This window comes from Mus caroli, chromosome 5 (genome assembly GCF_900094665.2).
Source record: "Mus caroli chromosome 5, CAROLI_EIJ_v1.1, whole genome shotgun sequence".
Classification (NCBI taxonomy): Eukaryota; Metazoa; Chordata; class Mammalia; order Rodentia; family Muridae; genus Mus; species Mus caroli.
This window is the reverse complement of record NC_034574.1, coordinates 17849497-17874351: the sequence shown is the minus strand read 5'-3', so window position 1 is coordinate 17874351 and position 24855 is coordinate 17849497. Positions and strand designations below refer to the sequence as shown.

The 24855-nt window shown below is 40.5% G+C and overlaps 1 protein-coding gene and 1 pseudogene across 3 annotated transcripts in view; one reads left to right on the top strand and one right to left on the bottom strand.

Annotated features, from left to right (window-relative positions):
* Lhfpl3 (LHFPL tetraspan subfamily member 3) overlaps window positions 1-24855 on the bottom strand; it is a 529915-nt gene that overhangs the window by 331981 nt on the left and 173079 nt on the right. The window lies entirely within an intron of this gene.
* Window positions 8762-9393, top strand: LOC110294631 (annotated as a pseudogene).

The window sequence follows — 24855 nt, the reverse complement described above, 5'->3', positions numbered from 1 at the left end:
AATTTTAGATATACAATTTTGATGGCAATATCCCTCATGAGTCCCATGGCTTGCAAACACACTCACACACTTAAAAAAAAAAGATATGATTTTCATTTACTATTCAAGAATCTCATGCCATATATGTTGCTCATATCCATTCCTTCCTCCAGCTCCTCTCAGTTCCTCACCCACACCTCCACCCACCCAACTTCATGTGTCACAAAACAAAACAAAACAAAATCATGGAGCATAGTTTGCCCACACAGACATATTTGGGTGGAATGCTCGGCCACAACTGGTACAGATGCAGCACACCTCCTGCACCTGAGGCTCCAGGAACTTGGAGGAAGTGGGGGAGAAAGACTGTAAGAGCCAGAGGAAAGAGATGTGTGCTGTGAGACTGTGTCTCCATGAAATGTTAGGGAAGTTATACGCACGATCTCTCAACAGTGTCCCTGCCTAAACAAGACCTGAGCGATGGTGCCAGTGGCTTGATTACATGGAAGGGGATCACACAGGTCTCCATATTTAGACAAAGTAACTAATGGTTGCTGAAAAAGGAAAAAAATTGATCTTCCCCAGGGAGGTATTCCTAATTGTTTATCCAGTATAAATTGATCATCCCTGAAATCATATACATACGAGCAACACTACATGGGTTCAACAGGTTCAATCTATATATTTATGCATTATGTATATATGTACATGTATATATTCAGTAAAAAAAGGCCATTAATTTGAGAGGAATTACAGGAGAATATGGGTGATTTGAAGGAGGAAATGGAAGAGTAAATGGTATAATTTTATTTTAATTTAAAAATTTGCAAAGTAAATATATCAGCTTAGGATTTTTGCTATATATTACATTGAAATGTAGAATGAAAGTACTGACTGGGACAGAAATATAACTCCAAAATGTACAAAGCTCTTAAGCTTCCAACTCTAATGAATCGTGTTCATTTTTACACTTGCTTAGTTCTGTCTCTTATGTCTGAAAAGTCATGCTATGTCACTTGTCCAGATTTGAAATAACTGAGACTTAGCCGGCATTTACTGTAACAACAAAGAAAACATATTCTTGTCTTGAAACTATGTTTTTAGCTGTATATGACTGACATATTTCCTATGGTTAAATACTTTTGATATGTACAAAAGCTGAGGAAGGCTGGCCCTTCAGGCTACTGGAACTCGAAACATGTTTCTACTGCTGTGATGAAACGCCATAGCCAAAAAGCGAGTTGGAGAGGAAAATGTTATTCATCTTATACTTCCCCTCTGCTCTTTATCATCAGTGGAAGTCAGGACACAAGCTCAAACAGGGCAGGAACCTGGAAGCAGGTGCTGATGCAGAGACCACGGAGGGGTTCTGCTTACTGGCTTGCTTCCCCTGGCTTGTTTGGTTTACTTTATTATGAAACCCAGGACTATCAGCCCAGGAGATGTACCACCCAGCATGGGCTAGGCCCTCCCTGACTGATCACTAATTGAGAAAATGCCTACAGCTTGATCTCATGGAGGCATTTCCTTAACTGAGGCTCCTTCCTCTCTGATGACTTTAGCCTGTGTGTCAAGGTGACACATGAAACCAGCCAGCACAGCATATAATTCTCCACTTCATTCTGCTCTTTTCCTCATGCTCTGTGCTGTGAAAAAGTCATCCAGTTGATCTGCTTGATGTCTAATAGCAAACCCGGGGATGGTGAGCAGACACAGCCCTACAGCCAGGTAGGGAAGCCTACCACCACCAGCTATCATGACTTTATGCAGATGTGTGAGAACTGCTTTTAGATTTATAAGGACAACCCCAGAACCTACAGATGAGAATTCATATTCCTTGTGGTCCCTATGTTCCTGAGCCCAGTTCCAAACTCTAGATACACAATTGTAAAAGAACAGGTCTGTATTCTTAGAATGTTTTGAAGTAACAAATGTAGCCTTGTACACTGTCAGGCAAATAGATCAATTTCACCAGGAAGCAAGGAGACTCATAATGTGGATTATACATAAAGTCATAATGTATTGGAGTTTTGTCAGACCTATGTGCCATAAATCCTGACTTTTTTTTTATTAAGCTCCATTTACAGCTCAGAGAGATGTATACAAATTTTTGAAAGAAGAGACCACTGCTCAGTGTAATGAGTAAGGCCACACAATTGCCTAAGAGTGGTCATGAAGATGCCATGATGCCTGCACCTGAACTTGGCTTTCTAATTCCAAAGCACATGCTTTCATAGTTCACGTCTAAAAGACCCCAACACTTACTGTAGGTGATGATCTTGCTGTATAATTCCCTACACTTGCAGTACTTTAGATATTCAATGTGTTACTGAGGATATTAGCATAGAGAGAATTTAATCTACATAGTCACATTATAGTGATCATCCCAGGTTAATAAAACAATTGTCATATCAATTGTGGGTTGTACTGGCTAGTTTTGTGTCAACTTGACACAGCTGGAGTTATCACAGAGAAAGGAGCTTCAGTTGAGGAGATGCCTCTATGAGATCCAACTGTAAGGCATTTTCTCAATTAGTGATCAAGGGGGAAAGGTCCCTTGTGGGTGGGACCATCTCTGGGCTGGTAGTCTTGGGTTCTATAAGAGAGCAGGCTGAGCAAGCCAGAGGAGGCAAGCCAGTAAAGAACATCCCTCCATGGCCTCTGCATCAGTCCTGCTTTCTGACCTGCTTGAGTTCCAGGCTGCTTGTGGACGTTGTACATCGTGGTGCGGAGCCTAGGGCGAACCACGATGTACAACGTCCACAAGCAGATCCCTCCATGGCCTCTGCATCAGCTCCTGCTTTCTGACCTGCTTGAGTTCCAGTCCTGACTTCCTTTGGTGATGAACAGCAGTATGGAAGTGTAAGCTGAATAAACCCTTTCCTCCCCAACTTGCTTCTTGGTCATGATGTTTGTGCAGGAATAGAAACCCTGACTAAGACATGGGTTTAACTATTTGCCCTCCTTTTAAAAATGTCTTATTGTCTTTCCTTTCCTGCAGTGTTAGTGCAGTATACACTGCATATATATACTATATACACATTGTATATAAAGTATTCACAATATAGTACCTGTTTGTAAGCAGTTGGCAATTGTTTTGGTTTTGCAAGATAAGTTAGCTTACTGATCCAAAGGTGATAGATTATTTTTTTTATGGATTTTCTACTGGAATATACAATTAAATACAAACTACAAATGAGGTGTTAAATCAGATTCCATAGTTGTTTCCCCATTATTTCTTTCAAAATCAGGCTCTAAACAGTGTACATCCACTAACAATCCATTAAATACATTCTTTAGAAAGACAGCTAAAAGATCTATATTTCCAGATCACATGGGCCAGGAGTTTTGAAATAGAAACTTAGCTTGCTGATATCAGGGCAATTTTTCCCTGTTTTTGCTTTATGTTTGCAACTATCCTAAGGCCTGTAGTTCACTGAGGACTCAGAGTTACCACTATCCTTTAAATAGTATGTTTGAAGATTTTTTTCACATGAGCTGAGAAAGAAAAGAAAGATGACTGTCCATCTCTAGAAGAGAGAAGCTTTGCTGTTGGCCACATTACCTTGCCTGTTCTGCGAGGGGTCGGGGTGGGGGCAGCTGGGTGAAGAGGAGAGGCTGATCTGTGAAAGGATTGCTTCCTCATTTTCAAACAGTTCAATTAGGTTTGTAGTAGCATTGGATGGCAATCAAAGGATAAGGAGCAGGAGCTGCTGGCTGGAGAGATCAAATGCCTAAACCAAGCCCCTGTTCCCAGCACGTGAGCATCCCAAAGAGCTACCCATACATCGCAGTGGGAGGAGAAAAGTGGGTTGAGTACTCTAACTAGGTCCACTTAGCACAAATTCACCTTGGTGAAGGGTCTGGAAGTTTAGGACCCTCCTTCATACTGTTTTTGGCATTAGCAGGCAAAGATGCAGAGGAACTGAACCAAATATTAACAAGATTTGAATGGTCCCTGGGGGCCAGTGGGAGGGAGTAAGAATAGGAGGTGGTTTTGGAAGGTGGGAAGGACAGGGCAGCTATGAAAGAGGGTCTAGAGCAAGCCATACTGAAGCTAATGCATGAAGCTAATGCGTTCGCTATCTGGTGAGACTCATTTGGTATTCAGTCTTTTCTATTGTTCTGGCAACTGAAGCCAGGGAAAGGAAAGGACAAAAGGTTGGTGATTATGGGTAAGGGTTTCTTTTACAGGAACAATGAAAGGGAGCCGATTCTCACACTATTCAGTTAGAACTAAAAGAAGTGGATAAACGTAAAAGGCAAACCTGATTCAAGAGCATATCAAGGAGCAAGAAAGGCATCGAGTCTTGGACTCAAGACACATTGAGGGGTTTTCTATTTTGATTTAAGTTGCAATGGACCGATTACTAGGTTTTATCTAATTTATCTGATTCAGAAATCCTACATTTGGCACAAATGCTACTGTCCTTTATGAAATCAGATACACTTTCCAGAAGGATCTTTTCTTGTGTTTTACAGTCTGTTTTTGAGGTAGTTTTAAATCAGCCCAGTGCCTCCTTTAAGAGGCAGGAGGAGAATCTGTGATTTCAAAGAGACCCAAACTGTATCAGTTCCTCTGCCTCAGTCATTCTCCACTTTCCACATAAAAACTGCATTACTTTTCTTCAGAAGTTATGTTTATAGGCTCATTAGGAATCCAGTGGGAGAGACTGAGAGAGGTAGGGGAGCTGGCCTGCTCACTGATGCTCACCTATCCTGTCTCAGCAAAAAGTCCTGCATGTCCTAGGAAGAGCAAAGAGAAATGGTGCAGGGCTCTGGGTTAATGGGAAAAGAAGATGTTACATTCTTAACAGAACAGACTACTGATGCCCCATCAAAATGTGTCTGACCCTGTAACGCTCTGAATTCCTGTCTTTGTGGAGGCCAGCTATGATCTTGTGATGGTTTGTCAAATAACCATTTATTAAAAGGTGTCTTGTGCTGCATGATACATACCTTACATTCCAAATGGGCCCAATAGCACACAAATACCCCTCCAAACTTACCAGTATGAATTTACGCCAAGCCCTAAAAATATAAGATCTTAAAATCCATTGCAATTATCACTAAAAGAATTGTGATCCCGTTGTTGCAGACTCTTTATGTCACTGCACCCCAAGCATGTAAATTCTTTTCCCCTGATTTCTAGTTGTTCAGAATGGTACCCAAGTTAGATAGAGAATTAAACTGTGGTACCCACTTCTGAAGGTTGGATGAATTATAAATTTCAGACACCAACTGATATTTAAAGCCCTTAACCCTGGTAAAAGGAGATGTAGAAGGGGGCAACCCGTCCTCTGAGAGGAGGACAGGTCACTTGTGACGGAGAGTCATGCTGTTTTAACCAGGATTTTATGCTGGAGAGGTGGAGTCATGGTCATTGTCGAGCGTTCCAAACAGAATTAGTTGGAGAAGTGTCAAAGGACAGACTCAGCCTGAGACAGGATCTCAGGCTTTTAAAAATATCAGCTCTCAGACCTGCTCTTAATCAGTCAGTTCCGTGCTGACTGTCTCCTAGGTTTAGAAGTGCTACTCTTGGCTCTGTAAGACCACTAAAATAAACGGAAGGCTACATTTTTCACTATTTGTGTTGCCTTAGGGAAACAAATAGAAAGTGAACCAGGGCTTCATATACCAAAGGGAGAAGAGAGAACAAGCGACGCTGGAGAGGGAGGTGGGGAAGGGAGTAAGTTAGAGGAGAATCAGAACACATGTGTTCAAAAATTCCATGAAGAATGTTACATTGTATGCTAATATAAAATTAACAAAAACAAAAACAATAGAATCTATGTCAATAAACTTGCTGTATGCACTAATACTGTCATCTGTCAACAATCTTCTGGGCTTATTTTCACAGACTATTTTACACCTTCCCTGTCCTTCCCTTTGGTTAAAACTTTATTTGTCACTCTCACCATCTCTCTATTTCACTATATGCCAAGGAAGAGAAAAATAGCCTTATATTTTGCCATGTTCCTGGTTCTGAAATGAGAGTCACATTATCATTACTCTCAAGTAACTTATATTTCAGTGGAAAAGGGAGACAGGAAAGTGAACCACTAAGCAATGGGTGGGAATGGCAATGATACTTTGGTGCCACAGGATATTTTGCAAAGGCACTTAGTATATCCTGTGTTGATATATTGGGACTAGAGAAGTTAGAGGCATATGGATGTGTGTGGGTATGAATGCAAACACACATATGTGTACATTTGTATATGTGTGTGGAGAGGATGTGTACATGGAAGGCAATCTGAAGAGGAATGTAGCTGGTCTTTGCCACTTTGTGGGTTCTTTTCCCCACCTTTGTTCCCCCATTTTACTCTATAACACTAGATAGAAGATAACCAAGGATAGAGGAGATCATAGAATCTAACTTCTTTCCTTTTGTTTCTTCTTTGACCACTGCAACAAACTGTAACCAACCTCCCTTAATGATCAACAGCCACCCACCAGGCCCGTTGGGGCCCTTAAATTTGTGCACCCTCTGAAAAGTTCCTGGAATTCCAAACATCACACAATCTTGGAAATTATCTGGAGCTGGCCTAAACTATGCTTCTGCTAGAGCATGAGGCAAATCATGGTCAGCTGCTGTGGACAGTCCAAAGCAGCCCCACATCTCTACACCTGGGATTAAAATGAAAGTAGATCTTATAATATTTCTGTGCCTTTAAAAAGAAACCAAAATTCTAGAACTATCAGAAACCTGACTACAGACAATGAAGTAGAAAACCTATTACAGGTTTAATAGCAGGAAGGTCAGAAGCACTTTTCGGAATGCTTCCTCACACAATAGTGCGTAAAAGGATGAGAGAGAGACTCTTACGTCATTGTTTCATTTAGAAACCAAGGCAATAGATGATGGTGTTGACCTCAGCCCAGGGTCTTGGAGATGGATGGGAGAGGAATTATAAATAATTATCCAGTCTTGATAAGTGATTATGCAGAACATACATTCACAACCTTCCCTAGCCTCAGTTTCTTCATCTGTAAAGACATAAAATAACACTCAACATCACAGTAACAGTTACCTAGGACATTTCCCATGTGAAAATGACTGAAATACATAAGAGAAGTGTATATTTATTTAATTTCTTGAACACAACCAGTCTTGCAGTTCCGAGTGTCTAACAGACCTTTATTTCACTATCTTACAACCTGCTGTGGACCATGTTTCTCAGTCTGGGCACTATTGACTAGATAAGAATTTAGCAGGATGGACTGCTATGAGATTATGCTGAGGCCCCTACTCACTGGATGCCAGCCATGTATATCCAGCCTGGTCCCATGAGCTTGTCACATACCTGCAGGTCTCCTTTCATTCTTCTGTACTTTATGAACCAAGACTCTCCTCACCCACAGCCATATAAGGACTTCCCTTGTCAGGTTTCCAGCTTTCTATTTTGTCAGGTAAGACCCTTTCAATAACAGTAGCTAATAGCACTCTATAACTTTGTTAATTAAAGGGAATATTCAGACCAAAAGTAGAAAAGAACCTAATTTCAAAGGAAACGAAAGCAAAGTGAGCGGAATGTTGACCTCATAGAAAGATTCTTTACTTGGTTCTTCGTGCCTGGCTCCTGAGAACACGCCATTAGTGAAGACTTTATTATAGAGCAGGGTTTGGGAACTGATTTCATTTTCAGCCCAATCTGACCTGGATTTTCTTCCTTGATCTGCAGCTGTCAGCCCAGGGTCTTCTGGTCTCCCACCCTAATACATATTCATTGCTCCCTAGAAACCTCTTTCTTATTTCTAAGTCAGCACTGAAAAATTTGTGCCCCAAACCAGAGGCAATCCTTCCCTCTATGAAGCTTGCTTAATTTACCCATATTTCCTTTATAGTGGCTACAACTATCGTCATCTCCCAAACTTTGTAGAAAAAGAGCCTCCCATGTAGCAATCGGCACCAAGAGTGTAGTTGCTGAATCGAGAGGTTGAATTGACTCTGAACTCGGGTTTTCTATTTAGGTCACTTGGAATAATACTGTCTCAGTTTCCTATTGCAGTCATCATATCTGAGTAAAAAACCAGTTGTTAAACCCTACAGAAGCTCATTATCTTATAGTTATGGATACGCTGCATCTGATGCAGTCCTCTCTAAGCTAAGTTGGTGTGTTGGATGGGCAGTATTGATTTTTGGATGCTCTGGGGAAGAACTCGTTTCTTCAGTCTTTCTATCTTGCAGAAGCCATCTTAATTTCTTGGCTTCTGGCCCGATCCCATCATCTTAAAGGTCAGTGACATTGCACTTCTCTGATCACAGTCGTCTCTCTGGCTGATGTGAACTCAGACAGGAAAAGCTCTCTGGTTATACTTGCATGGTCAGGCTGAGACAACTGGATGTTATAGGATGACCATCTGTCTCTTCCTTCTTTAGCTAATCACATCCACAGTGTTACTTTTACCAGGTAAGTTAAAGTATTCCCAGTTTTGAAGATTAGGCTGTAGACATCTTTGAAGACTATCCATCTGCCTATCTGATCCACCCTCACTTTTCTCTATTAATATACAGGCATTATCTTCATTGAGAGTTCCATTCCTTATTAGAAAATAACTCATAGTACAAAAATAATGAATGAAAGAATCAAGCTTTGCAGCCATGTTGTATAAGCTCAAATCTACAGATTATGATACAGAACTCATACATATATGAACTCAAAGAGACTGCTGTAGCATGCATACAACCTGCGTAGGCTCAAACCAGACAAATCCTAGTATTAAGAAGGAGTTATAGGCTCTTTTCCTCTGGTGCGCCACCGACGATCCTATTGTCATCATGGGCTGCCACCCCGCCCAGTGTTACCAGTATTGTAAGAACAAGCCTTACCCAAAGTCTTGTTTCTGCCATGGTGTCCCTGATGCTAAAATCCGAATCTTCGATTTGGGATGGAAGAAAGCGAAAGTTGATGAATTCCCACTTTGTGGCCATATGGTGTCAGAACTCTCTTCTGAAGCACTGGAGGCTGCCCATATTTGTGCCAACAAAACATGGTAAAGAGTCATGGCAAGGATGGCTTTCATATCCGAGTGAGGCTCCACCCTTTCCATGTCATCTGTATCAACAAGATGTTGTCTTGTGCTGGGGCTGACAGGCTCCAGACAGGGATGCATGGTGCCTTTGGGAAGCCCCAGGGCACAGTGGCCAGGGTTCACATTGGCCAGATCATCATGTCCATCTGAACCAAGTTGCAGAATGAGGAAGATGTGATTGAGGCTCTGTTCACAGCCAAGTTCAAGTTCCCTGGCCGCCAGAAGATCCACATCTCAAAGAAGTGGGGCTTCACCAAGTTTGATGCAGATGAATTTGAAGACATGGTTGCTGAGAAGTGGCTCATTCCTGATGGCTGTGGTGTCAAATATATCCCCAATCATGGTCCTCTGGACAAGTGGAGAGCCCTGCATTCCTGAAGGCTTCAATAGTTCTCTCCTATACCCTACCAAATCGTGTTCAATAATCAATCTCGCATCAATTTTGCTTAAAAAAAAGGAGTTATAGACACAAAGTCCCACCCCTAAATGAGAAGCTATTTGCAACTGATAGCTGCTGGGAAAGGAAAATCAGTTTTCTTCAATTGACTGTCACTGGATATATAAACCACATTCCATGTCAGACCCTATGTCTAGCAGTAGTTGGTCAATGCAAAATGAATTCCACATTGAGTGTGTGTGTGTGTGTGTGTGTGTGTTTTATTTTGCATATAGAAAGAAAAACCTTGACGTTGTTATTGGGTAGGCAGGTAGGTAAGAACTCAGAGTGGTTGGGAGAGGAGAAAGGATACTATCAATATTTGCTCTGTGACAAAATATTTTATAAGAAAATAATAGCAAACACATTTGCTATGTACCAACTGACTGCCATGTGTAATGGCTAAAGGTGCCGTGACAACAGTCTACACTAAGATGCTTTCCTGATGTTATTTGACAATGCATTGATACTTTATTCAACATGTAGTGTGTGCATTCAAAGTAAAGGTGCACAGTCACAAAGAATATGAAAGGCAGATTCTTCAAAACTGGGCTCTGGCTTTTATACTTTAGCTCTGCAGATTTGGGCAAACCTTATCCCTACATGTCAGTGTATCTTTAGCATGTTGAGACCTTCAAGTTAGGCTTTCTGTGGTGCCTGCCTGTTGTGGATAGGCCTGGTGGTGTTCTTGTGAACCAATCCCCTAGTGAATAAAGGAATCAATCACTGGGTGAGTAGGCAGGACTTCTGGGTTGGACAGTGGAAGAGAGGAAGCAGGAGAGAGTAACGGCCTTTTGTTGGAAAAGGATAGCATGAAGACAAGATGTAGCTACAAGTGTCTCCCGGTTTCAGTGGTGGATCCATCAGGATTCACCACTGGAGGATTTAGATTTAATAAGGCTTACAAGATTAGGATTTTAGTTACTGCCCCCAGCGATTGAGTTATTGTTGTTTCTGAACTAAGTTTGTGTTGCATTTTCCTTCATGCAGGGGCTTGGGACTCATCCAGGTTCAAGAGAGAAAGGTACTGCGGCAAAGCATGGGTTTGCCTAAAGTGCACTACCAAGGCTGTGGGAGATGTGAAGCACGGGGCTGGTGTGGTAGTGACTGCCAGTGGGAACCTAGTGAGCTGGGTGGACAGATTGTAAAGTTCTGGGACAGAGTCTCCACAAGATAAAAATAGGTCAGCCATTGTCATCCAGTGCATGGCCAGCCGGGCTGCTGGGGCAGAGAGTTGATGGCACAAGCGTGGTAACATGCTGGTTCATTTTTGAATATTTCCTGCAACATGTGCTAAGTACAAGCTTCTCTAAAGCCTCTTTAGCGCTCACACTGTTCAGATCCACAAAGCTGATAAAAAGTGGAAAGGGCTGTTTTTATTTAAAATATTAGAATTGATTATATAGTTGTCACTCAGGCCTTGTACTTCAAGACATTAACATGATAATGTGCTATGTACTGACTTTGTGGAAGAACTCATCATTCATTTCAATTGTACTGGAAGCCAAAGTTTAGAGTTTCATTTTTCCTAGCAAGTCTCCGGTGGAACTCTTCTGGACCATCCTTTGCTCTGATCTGTTGTGGTGGTTGGACAATCTCCCTAACTGCCTTTGGCTTCAGAACACAATTACCTATCTAAAGAGAGACTTAATGGAGAGGAACTATTTATTAATAAACAGAACTATGTTCAAGTTGTCCTAGATAGATTTCTTCAACTTCTTTTATCCATTTGGCTAGAGACCACCATGGGAAGAATGCTACATATGAAGCATTCTTCTACAAGCTGGTCATTGATGAAGTACATCTGTACATGATACTTAGAACCATCTGAGCTACAGAAAGTAGGGAATCAACAATTTGTAAGTTGGATAAAAATGACATAAATATCATGGGTTTCCATGCTCTACCCATTGCAGTCATCAGGGCAGGTACTAGTTAAGGATTTATAGCATAAGGATCAGAGTTATGGGTCATAGGCAGGCTTGCTCTATTTCAACACATGCGCTCCAGAGAGGGGCAAAGTACCAGGAATATCAAACTATTAAGGTATAAAACCAAACAACTGAGTGGGAGGAATTGACGTATAAACAGGAGAAAGATCAAAAGCAAGGTTTGGTAGAAGAATATCTTATTTATAAATAGCCTGAAGATTATACCAATAACCTCATTTTCTGAAGCCCTCCATGGGAGACAGAAGTGTCAGAAAGAGCAGGAAATATGAAAAGAAGCTGTAAGCTTTTAGAAATAATTACTGTTAACTGGAAATGTCACTCTCCCCCATATCCCCAAGTCTCTTTTTAGATTAGCAAGCAGCAGTGGCCAGATGGAAGCTGTGTGTTGAAATGCCTCCTGTGACAAGAGCTAACCATTTGCAGGCGCTGAGCTTCCTTGAACAGATGGATTGCCTATTTCTTGGGTTAAAGATCAGCCAGGCTCATTAAAGAACCTGCAAGGGTTTACTGGTTAGAATTCCTTCACATTGGGAGTGACAGGTGCCTTTTATGCTACCTAAGGAAAGGTTAAGCTGGAATGAGGAGGTTAGTTACTGCTTCTGATACGCAAAGACTAAGGGCGAAGGATGGGAGGAGGACGAATTCACTGGAACTTTGTGCTGTCGCCTGTTACTGACATGCTTTGACATTTTTGTCGTGTTTTACAATAAATGTGATGTCTTGAATCTTGTACATGTAGGAAATACAAGCTTAATTTATAAATATTTTGAGTTAGGCAACCTATATCTGTAGCCAGTGAGCAAAGGCAGGGACATCTTATCATCCCTGTGAGTGTATTAAATGACAAGAGAGGGTCTGAGGCCGAAGCATGGGGAGTCAGGGGTCAGAAGCTACACTTGCTGGTGCCTTAGTGAGATCCAATGCCAGAACACTGGGGCAGCAGCAGCCTGACAGAACTATCACTTAATTAATATTGGAAAAGAGTCAATCATTATCTTGTTTTATAGAACAACTCGTTGTGATGGTTGTGAAACTGTATTTAGAAAACCTTTTAAATGTCTCTGGAGATGAAATAACATGTCTTAAAGTAGAGGTAGGATGCTCCGAGGATATGGGTTGGATTAAACATTTAAAGAATGTAGAAATGAGCCAAAGAGCCTTTTCATCCTTGATTTTTACATATTTGGATAATAGACATTTTATCAAATGGTTATAAAGCTTCAATTTTGATTCTCTAGTTCTTTTCATTTGTATTATTTCTTTGAAATTTTTGTTCAATGTGCTTTGATTATATTTACCCCTCCCCCAGCTTCTCCCAGAACCTCTCTTCTATCTGATTTTTTTTGTCCCTTTTGATTTTAAGTACATCAACTCCAACTTGTGCGGCTCATATATTCTTAGATGTGTGGCCTTCTACTGGGGTGCAGTCACGTACCAGGGAATGTGTTCTTAGAAGAAAACAGACTCTCTTTCTCCCAGGAGCTGTGGATTACCAATAGCTCCTTGGACAGGAATGGGTCTACTTATTTCCCCCTTGCTGGGATTTTGTCTGGCTTGAGACAATACAGGCCTGTGTGTGGTGTCACAATATGTAAGTTCACAAGTGTGGCTCCCCGGCCATGTGTACAAGACACAGCTTCCTTGTAGTCATCCACTGCCTCTGCCTCTTACACTCTTTCTGTTTTCTCTTCTTCAATGATCCCTGAGCCTTGGGAGGAGGGAGTACTCCACACACTTAGGGGTAAGTACTCTACAGTCTCTTATTTTCTGCCATTTGACCACTTGTGTTCTGTGTTAACTGCCATCTACTACAAACAGAAGGTCCTCTGATGAGAATTGGTACATGAATTGATCTAGAGGTACATTAATTTATAAGTCCTAGGGGTTGGTTTAATTTGATTTCTTTGTCAAGGGTCTATATTCAATGTTCTAAATTTAGAAATCTTTAATGCGTACTGTTTACTTCAATGCTTTATTCCACAGAGAAAAAAAGCACATCTTTTTCTTATGATATGCACTTGGGTTCATGCTTTAGATGCATGTGCAGAGAGTCTGAGCAACAAAAGGAGGGGATGTCCTACTTCAGTTTGTGGCAGAGCAGTCCTAGCTGTGAGAATATATGCACTTGAGTGGCTGCACAAGTGGCCAGGGCATGAGCTAATGCTGCAGTTTTCTCTTTCCCAGGATGTAACCATTCTCTCCTCTGCCTCTCCATGCTCCCATTAGATTCATGACTTTTCTTCCTATTCACCATCATCTTGTGTGAAGAGTCTTTCTTATTTCTTCGGATGTGTACATTTCTCCCATGTCTTTCTAGGAGACCAGAAGTTGACATCACTTGTCTTTCTTTATTGCTCTTCATTTGATTCTTTGAGGTAGGGTCTCTCAGTGAATTCAGCACTCCCAGATTTCATTAAACTAGCTAGCTAATGAACCCATGGAATTCCCTTCTCCACTTGCTCAGCTCCAGTGCTCACTACAATGCCTGCCATCTTAAATACGGACTAGGGATATAACTTAGTACTTTAGCCATTAAGTCCCTATCCCAAGACCAGAATAATCTTAATGTTCATCATCCATTGGAATAGTAATTTTCTTTGTAGCCCATAAACAACTAATTATAACATTCTGTGTCTGAAATTGAGTGTTCTGTGGGATTTAATGTTGCTAGACTCAAAACATACTCTCTTTCTGGCAATTTTTTTTTCAAGTATGCCTGAAAAAGAACTGGATGATTGTGTGAGGAGGGGTTTCTGGGAAAGGAGGAAGAGGAATGTATATGGACTATTAAGGATTTCCTGGACTATATCTTTGGTTTTCTATTCAGTTACTTAAGTCATTCAGTCACTTAATGAACTTTTTTTTCCAGTTTCTACATGGGAATGCACAGAATCAAATGAAGGGTACAGTTTTGAATGCCTTGGAAATTGTACTGTGATACTTTTTATTGGATTGTAGACAAATATGACTTCTTGTAATAGAGATCCAGAATGAGAATTTTCACAGCTTGATGGAAGTGTCATATGGGATTTTGGCAAATTCTTATCAAGTTATATGATGTGAGCAATCCCTCACAAGGATGTAAAATAATGCCAAGAATTTCTCTTCCTTCTAGGGTGATGCTCCTAATGTATCCAAAATAAGCTTATTTGCAGTTCAGTCAGAGAAACGCAGAGAGTTAAAAAAAATTTTGTTTAACATTAAGGATGGTCTTACAGGGGTTAATAGGACAACAAGAAGAAAAGACAGAAAAGAAGTCATAAATTACTGACTATTTTGTTATTTTTTTCCTGCTGCTGTGATGAGCTATTCTGGCACAAACAACTTGGGGGTGGGAAGAGTTTATTGTGACCCATATTTTCAGGGTATGCCTATCACTGCAGGCAAACCAAAATGCCAGGAGTCTGAAGCAGTTGATCATGTTACATCAGAAGCCAGAAGAAGAGAGCAAACACGCCTATACTTAGCTTAGTTTTCCTTTTAACACAATGTTGAACTCCAGATCAGAAAATGGTGCCACCTTCAGTGCATGGATCTTTCCACTTCAATTAATTCACTGGCAATAACCCCTCATAGGCATATCCAGAAACCTGGTAATTCTAGACCTTACCACGTTGGCAACTGAGATTGTTCATCACAGTCTTGATAGCTTCTTCATGAATCGTCTCTTTCTTCACCACCCAACATTTTATGGTCATGTCAATGTCAAACAAAGTAGAAATAATGATTTTTAGTCAAAATTATTATCTCTAAAAGTTTTACAATTTATTATTCCAAGTGGAAGGGCTATATCTTAAGAGCTTTTTTATTAAAAAGGGAAACAACTTAGGGAAAATTCCCCTCTTATGGAGAGAGAGACTTCTGAAGTAGTAGTGTAGGAGCAGACTGCAGACTGCTGAGTTAGATGATGACTAAGTGTGACTGCACGTGTGATCTATAAATACTTTAAAGGTGTAAATACCAAGTAAGGTGAGGAATTATTTTGTCTAGTACTTTACAGGAATAGCACTGACAGGGAATTAAGAAAAGGAATGCATTGAATTATAGTGTGAATAACCACAAAGGGTTCTTTTAGCTACGCCTCCAGGTCCTTTAACATCTCAGAAACACCTTTGGCTCTTTGATAAAACTTCCTGTCATCCTGTGGATGTCAAGTTAATGTTATTGGACATCAGGCACTATAAAGGCCCGGAGATTCAGAAAGGTCCATTTCTGTGTCTGAGATTTAGGAGTCCCATAGCATTTAATATTACTGAGCTCTGGATTTCCTGGAGATGGAAATGTGGGTAGAGGCAGGCCATGTGAGCGAGCCTGCATCTCAGCTCCCCAAAGAGCTCTTTCTATAAATGCTGGAGCCCTCATTGGAGTTACTACCTCTTGAGTTAAAAGCAACTGCCTTGTCTTTTAAATAGTCCATGAATTTTTATTTTTTTCTGATGAGATATCAAGATTGCAGATACCCAGTGATACCTTTTAAGCAGAGAAGTGATTAGTGCTATGTTTTAACACTCATTCTAGCTGCCAAGAGGGTAACAGAGGAGGAGACTGGAGACCACTTGAAAAGTGTTTTAATAATACAGGAAAAAGAAGATTAGGGCTTAAATTAAATCAAGTCAGCAAGGGTATCAAGTAGAATGAACAGATTCAATGATGGCTTGGGTGTTAAATCGATGGGGCAGGACTTTGGATGTCTAGCTAATGCATCATCAGGAAGAGCTGATAAGTCTTGATGGTCAAGATAGTTTTCTTCTAAAATTTCCTGAGACTGACAATCAAAGAGACAGGAAAAGCCAAGCAACGAGAGTGAAGCTGATGTCCAAGAAGCAAAAGGAAAGGCTGAAGAGTCCCATGCTGTCAGGACAGCCACACTAATCTCAGAGATGGCTAAACAAAAGCAAGAGCAACTGTTCTGGGGATACATCTAGAGAAATTCAGGCAACTACTTAGCATAGATATTATCTTGATGTGCCTAGATTATGAAGGCTAAGAATCGAGGTGGAGATTATACCTCTATGATTAGTAAAGGGAGCCAAAAGGAGGAGTGCAGAGTGACAGAAGAGAAGTTGAAGCACCCCCCTCTTTGACTTGAGAGATATGGGAAATTCAATTAGAGATATTCTGCACATATTTGGATATAAGGGTTGAAGATTAAGGTAGCTGGGCAGAAATAAGTCATTAACAGATTGCTGGTAGTTAAATGCCTAGAACAGAGATGGTCACCCTGTGAGAGAAAAGGAAGAAAAATAATGGATTGTAGTTGCATATGGATGCACATTCAGATAGAGATAAAGAAAAGGGTACGAAGAAAGATTTCAAAGGTGAGAGATCAAAGAGCTGGAGAATAATAGTGAGAGAGTACTTCTGTGGATCCAGAAAAGAATTTCAAAGAGAAAGGTCAATAGTGTATAATGAAGACAGAGGGCAAGATGGTAACCTCTAGTGCTCTTGTTTCTTTGTATAAAAATAAGTCTCTATAGAATCATTATGGGGAAGAACATTTAGCTAGTGTTGATGGGTGAAAGATGGCTACAAGATTATATAATCATGTTTACAGATGTGATCTGGGGAGCAGAATTCCCTGGAAGACTCCTAGGAAGCTGATTTTCTCTTCACTAATGTCCTCACTGACACAGGTAGCTCAACATAATGTGGTCTCTTTGACTTTGGACATTTTGTCAAAATCATAAATTACCCAATTCATAAGGTCTGCAGTCCCTTTGGTGACACATTTTATCCCTTCACACAATCCCAGTGAAAAATTAATCACCTAGCCTCCTGGTTTTGAAATAGATTTAAATGTCTAAACTAGGATAATTTGTTGTGTCAGAGAATGTTCTCTTTTTTGACTTCTGTTTTCAGAAGCAAAATCTCACAGAGAGTCAGGACATTCAGAAAGATGGTCAGACTTAAGAGAAAACATACAGAGAGAAAAGGATCTCCCCAAGATGAAAACAGAAAGATGTTTCTATGCATACATTTGACAGAAATACAGAGACAAAGACAAGAGGTCATATTTTTAAAGAGGAAAATCGGGTTATCCAAGCTGGGGGTGGACAGGCACACATGGTCCCTGAGCATCTGGATCTATAAGCTCATCACTGATAGCAGCAAGGGATAGAACCTCAGAGGAAGAACTGTTTAGAACTCCTGGTCTTGGAATGGTTTATTATGTGCCTGAAGCCAACAACCTGTATATTGATGACACAGACTTAATGTAAGAACGAATACCTGATGTCCAGGCAGCCCATTCTAGCTTACTGAACCTTAGCAAAACCACCATGGTTTCAACCTGTCAAAGTAGGATGTGAACTGTTAACAGAAAAATTCAGAAATATTATGCCTCCAGTACTTTCGAGTTTATAATTCCTTGTGCACACTTACTGCATCATGATCCCTCTGTGATATGCCTGGATGCAACCCTTGAGGAAATCCTGAAAAAATAGTGTGGCTGCAAGCAGAGTAGAGTAGACTGCCTTTGTGGGGATCTTAGAACCAAATAAAACAATGCTATCTTGAAGAGTAATTGACAGTAAGATTTTTAGTCTAAGATCAATAGCATAATTACATAAGTATCAAGCTAGAAAGTTAATCAGAATCTGCATTGTGTTAACCAGCAGAAATTTAACTATCTCACTGAGAAAATAACCAGTTCAGACCTAGTGGGCCTTTCCAACTCCTATTTTGTTTAGTGGGTTAATAGATGCTGCAGTTATCTGCATGCAATGGCTGCTTATATCCTATACTTATGAGTTAATGGAACCAATCTGCCTGGATGCTCTTAGGATGGGAAAGAGATGTGGAGGGAATGCAAAGCCCCTAATTTCTGATATAAATAACGTTAAATGAAAAAAGATGCAATACATATCATAAAATGTATGTTGGTGGCATTTAGCTCAAAAAACAAATGCTAACTGGGAATCCTTTGGTGCTAACCAGCACTTCATAGCTCAGGCCTATTCCAGGCCCAGCTCCAACTGGCAGAGCTTTGTTTATTTTTAAAATACCAGCAATATTTTGTTTTAGATGTGAGACAATTGTAAAGCACTTTCCACTAGAATAATCAAAGAGCATTATGCCCCTGCCATAGAGAGAAAGCACAGATGTAAGTCAATATCACATATCATACATCACTGTTTATTACCAGGCAAGCCAATGGATGCTTCAGAAAGTGGACTCACTTGCACAGAGAAAGATTAGGGAATGTTTATTGTTGCAATCTAAACCTTTAAAACAAACCCGTTGGAGGTAGAAAGACAGTCTCCAGTGCTTCTATTACTATTCCACAATACAATGTGAGATCAGCTCTGTTCCTTAAAGTAGCCAGGAAGTTATTGTAAAATATGTCGATGTTGTTGCTTGTGAATTCAGCGTCGTACAACTGTTAAATTTAACGGACTATGGTTAGAAAATGAATGAATAGTTATGAGCTTCACAAATCAAATGCTCACATCTACACTGTGCCTTTCTTGAATTCCAAATGTGTTAACAACAGGCATGACTCCACCCCTCATTGGCTTGTCACCCTACATTTTACAAGGACAACCAGCCTTATATTCTGCTCACCAATTCCAGCTGTGGCTGTGCTGGGCCCGAGGTGTATTGAAAATAAGACTGATGGGGATATATATATATATATAACTCTTAGGCAATATGCTTGCTATTTGCAGCTGCATAAGGGCTTGCAACCTCCATGCAAAGCACATTTGGCTGCATTTGAGTCACTGGAAAGTAGAATAGCTCATGTAGAAGTCTATAGAAATGCTAAAATGACTTAGATCTAGAATTTAGATCAAATCTCTCAGTTAAAACCACACTGGTAATTAAACTGTTTACTTCTAAAATGCCGGATCCTTGTTCTGTTACTGTGTTACTGTAGGCATTTTAATAGAAGCTTTACTAAGGACTTAGATAGGTTGGGAAGATAGAAACACAACATGCTACATTCTCAGATGGAAAACACTTGTTCACTTTTGTCTTGGATCCAGTACCTGGGTGTCTTTCCTCTTCCCTGAAGTCCACACACGTCAGAAGATGGTTGTATTTGTGAGTTTTAAGTCTCAGGATTGACTTTGATAATTTGTCCCAGCCACACCTGTCTGGCTTAGACTCTCATTTGCTATATCCATCTTCTATACTGATTTAGCCTTCTTTGGAATGGCCCTAAATAAATACTTTGCACTTCTACTCTGATGCGCACCTGCTACCTTTCTGATTAATCTATCAGATTGTGTAATTGTTCAACATGATTTTCTGTCTTCTTCAGAAAAACATGTTTCCCTCACAAGAGACAGCTATATCAGGGTCCTTTCGGCAAAATCTTGCTGGCATATGCATTAGTATCTATGTTTGGTGGCTGATTATGGGATGGACACCCAGGTGGGGCACTCTCTGGATGGTCCATCCTTTTGTCTTAGCTCCAAACTTTGTCTCTGTAACTCCTTCCATGGGTATTTTATTCCATATTTTAGGGTGGACTGAAGTATCTATGCATTGGTCTTCCTTCTTCTTCATTTTCTTGTGTTTTGCAAATTGTATCTTGGGTATTCTAGGTTTCTGGGCTAATATCCACTTATCAGTGAGTGCATATCTAGTGACTTCTTTTGTGATTGGGTTACCTCACTCAGAATATCCTTCAGATATATCCATTTGCCTAAGAATTTCATAAATTCATTGTTTTTAATAGCTGAATAATACTCCATTGTTTAAATGTACCACATTTTCTGTATCCATTCCTCTGTTGAGGGATATCTGGGTTTTTTTCCAGCTTCTGCCTGGCAAATACAGAAGTGGATGCTCACAGTCATTTATTGGATGGAACAGAGAACCCCCAATGGAAGAGCTAGAGAAAGTACCCAAGGAGCTGAAGGGGTCTGCCACCCTATAGGTGGAACAACAATATGAACTAACCAGTACCCCCAGAGCTTGTGTCTCTAGCTGCATATGTAGCAGAAGATGGCCTAGTCGGCCATCATTGGGAAGAGAGGCCCCTTGGTCTAGCAAACTTTATATACCCCAGGACAGGGGAATACCAGGGCCAAGAAGTGGGAGTGGGTAGGGGAGCAGGGTGGGGGGAGGGTATAGGGGACTTTTGGGATAGCATTTGAAATGTAAATGAAGAAAATATCTAATAAAAAATATTTTTTTAAAAAAGGAAAAACATGTTTCACTCATGAGGGTGCCCTAGCCAATGTCTACTGTATGTCTTATTACACTTCTGAGAGGATGATTTCTCAGCCATATCAGGAGGGACCTGGATCTTAAAAATCAAAGGGCTTAGCTTTTTTGAAAAAGGGAAGTGTATTATAGGCAGTGGGAACTAAATACATAGCCTCCAGGTCATGGTCCTGGGAAAGTTTTCCAGAGAAGAATGAATTCCTCGTGATTGGAACACAGGGGCCAGGCAGTCACCAAAGCTGACACTAGGCTGTAACCATGAAGATTCAGGTGCTTAAAGTAGCATTGTTTTGCTGCTTAGGGTCTGGCCAATGAAAGCATCATGCATTGTGTCTGTTCTTTATACTAATATTGAAATGTATTTTGTTACAATATATTAAAGTTTATACATGCATTATTGAAAATGGTACAAAATGATCAGATATAGACTATAAAATACATATCCCTGGTTCTTAAGTCATTCAGATTCCTCTTCAGCGGTAATCACCTGAAACACTTTTGGTTTTACTTATCTTGATTAATAAGTAGTCTAAGGCATATTCCATAGTCTAGTTTTAAAAAACTTGTCAACTTACAATTATAATAGTGGCATCTAATATAACTCACACTACCAACTCAATTCCCCTCCCCTTTAAGGGCTACTAAAAATATATGTTCATTTTAGTCCTTTCTTAGCCATCTTTATGTTGTATGTTAGAACCACGGTAGACTACTCTGTCTGCCTCAGAGACAGGATGAACCATCATTTACTGATCTAAGGTTCAGGGAACATTGCAGAAGTGGGGGTTGAAAGAGCCAGAGGATCAGGGAGTGTGCTGTGAGACTGTCTCTGAGTAATATCAGAGGCTAGCCTCATGCAGTCTCAACAGCATGACTGTCCAAATGAAAGCTGAACAAGGACATCACTGAGGACATACCATAGTGGACAGGGAAAAGCCTGTGAGGTCTGGGCCCAGTGCACAGAGCTATACACAACTGAGGAAAACTGGGAACAGGAGAGTGGTCTTCTCCTGGGAAATGCACAGCAATTTGTTGTCCAGAGTTAAATGGTCAACCATATATATATATGTACAAGAAAACAAGAAACATTATACTGACCAAACAGGTTATATTTAGGCATATATATATGTATATATATGCACACACACATATATATATATTCATGTATGTATGAGTATGTGTGCATATGTGTGTGTATGTTGTATATTTTAGCTTATATACTGGATGTCAAGCTAAGGTGTTTGGAATTCTCTAAAATATAAGAAGCTGTGGTTTGAGGGCAAGGAAGCTGCATCAGTTTCACTATCTCAATCACTGCTGAAGTCATTTTGACTTTTATTGTCTTAAAAGAGGCCTCTGTGCTCAGGAAGGAGACATAACTTCCCATGATTGGAGCTTTCTTTAACATAGTCTGCTGAACATGGTTTAACCCTTAGTTACAGATTGTTTTAGATTATTTGTCACTGGTTCTTATTGCTGGCTGGTGTTAATTACCTAGGCTCTTGTTGATGGATGAGCTTAGGTAATTAACATCAATCTGAATGTTCTGAGCAATCCTCTGCACAGAGGAAACATTTTAAAATTGTTTATCTGCCCGAGGTAAGAGAAAAAGATGGCTAGGGAAATGAAGAGCCTTTTATTGCAGTCTGTAACTACTACTTACCCAAAGTAACTTCAATCCTCTCATTGAAACACTGTTAGTGTTCCAAGAGGAAGCTAAATGACTCTATTTACATAACTTCTAAGTCATCTCTCTCACATATATGTTTCATCCAATCATGACAACTCACTCAATTGCCTTGAGTTATGCGGATAAAGTCCCTGGTAACTAATGTACCCAAAAGAAACTCTGCAATCCTTTTGAAATACTCAAAGTAGGAGAATCTCCAATGTAAAAGGCATTTACTTGTTTCCTTTGGGAAAATGTATCACAAAGATTCAAAAGCTATTAATTTAATCATTCTCCTTTTACGTGAGTTTGATGTGGGCATGAATGTGTATTATCAACATAAGCAAGGCCATTTCAAAGACCCCCCCAACGATCAGGCCCAGAGGGACAATAGAGCCCTCTCAGTGTTGGGCTCAGGAAAATGGCCAAGCTTTTCCCTAGTCCCTGTGGAGATGATGACAGTGTATGCAGAAAAGTATGACCACAGCTTCCTCTTAGCTGATGTTTACAACCTAAGATGGCTCCTGTAGAGAGATCCCCTACTGAGATTAGCCAAACCTGCCTCTCCCTCATTTAGCTGTATACAATAAGCCTTCCATTTAAATGTATAAAATGGAAGTTTCTGGGGTGCTGCTGGTGTGTCTCTATAAGACTGCATTGTTCATACAATCCTGTCTTCTCAGTATGCACATCTGTGTGTCTGTCCTGTCTTTATTTTCTCATCACCTCTGTCAGATCAAAACCAAACCCATGCAAGACACAGCAGTCCTATAACATCTTGAGAGTATAATTAATTTGTAAAAGCCATTTTCAAGAGATAGGGAAGGCTAGAGATCAATGTCTCTAAGAATAACCATATGTAAGCTTTGATTGGAGATTCACAGTTACCTAAATGTGCTCATAGTCTTTGCATATTAAAGGTACAGTTTCTGCCCTTGTATCTGTCTGTCTGTCTGTCTGTCTGTCTGTCTGTCTATTTTAGCTCTATCTTCCATCAGATGGGAAACAACAGTACATAAGCTGATGTACCAAGAGAACTGCACAGTCATTGTGAAACTGGGGCTTCCTCTCTTCCTCCTTTCTTACCTGCTACTTTCCTGTTAAGGCTAGGTCTTAACTGGTCTTAGCTGGGCTGACCTGCAACTTGCTATGTCAACCAGGCTGTCCCCAAACTCACAATCCTGCTTCCATCTCCTGAGGAGTGGTCTGGTGTCTGTTGTACATCTTTCCTTACCACCTTCTCCTTGCTTTACTCCTCAGTTGTCTGCACTCTTCCTGAATGCCCACCCTACACCTTTCTAAGGCTCACTAAGGACATTTTCCTATTCTAAAATAACTGAAATAAATTCATAACATCAATTCCTATCCCTAGCCTTAAACATTTACCCCAGATGCATTAATGAGTTACCATGTGCACTGTCTCTGCCACCTGAGGTCAAGGTTTCATTAGGTACCCAGCAATCCACATGGCCCACACCCACCAAAGAGACCAGGCAGGTCTTTGAGAGCCAGTTATCACCACAGTCAGGTGCCAATAATATATCACCACAATTAATAAAGACTCAGGCCCTAGCCATGGACCACAAGACCCTGTAGGTTCCGGCCTGTCTATCACTCCCACCACCTACTGCAGTAGCTCCACATCCACCCTCCCCCCCCCCCCCCCCCCCAGTGTGAACACACTGCTCTTGCTTCTTCCTTGGTGACTTTGCCTCCATGTTTCTCTCCCAGGTCTCTGTGACTAAAATTCTCATGATCATCTACTTTGTATTGCCTTCCTCTGGCCTCATCTATAAAGCATTTCCTGTTACTCTTTCCATTCACTTTCATTCCTTTCACTTGAACATCTTATATTATAGGTTTATGTTCTGTCTCCTAGAACATGACCTCCTAAGGGTAGATAATCCTCCTTACCACTGGTACAGTTCATATCACTTAATGGGTATCTGATACAGTTGAGGAAAGAGTAATTCTTTGACTTAACTAACATGAAATTCATGGAATTAACATTGGGTCCATGAAATCAAACTAAGTCCTGTAATCTTAGATCTCAAAAGTGCTCCCTTGCCTGTGCTGTTGGTCCACTAGGAAGTCCTAATTGCAGTGTTAACAAAAGTTTAAATAACATTGCTCATATTCAGCAATATGATTGATCATCAGTGCTTTAAAGAATGGACAAGTAGGGCTCAGAAGATGGTTCAGTGGTTAAGAGCACTGCCAGCTCTTGAAGATGACCCATGTTCAGTTTCCAGCATCCACATGGCAGCTCACAGTTTCAGGGGACTCAGGCCCTCTCTTCTGGCTTCCCAGGGCACTAAACCCATGTGGTACACAGACATCCACACTGGCAAAAACACTTATATACACAAAATAAAAAATTTAAAGTCTAAAAATGTCTAAGTAATGTCACATAGAAATATGATTTAGTGGTTGATATTGCCATGGTCTCCTAAAAAATTCTTTTCAAGTTGACTCAAGGCACAATTCATCTAAGTAGCTAATGAACCTAGAGAGATGGGAACCTTGTGATATTCTCCACACAAACCACACTACCCTGGCCACATTAATATCACAGCACCATGGCTATGCCACACAGAAGCCTGTGGACA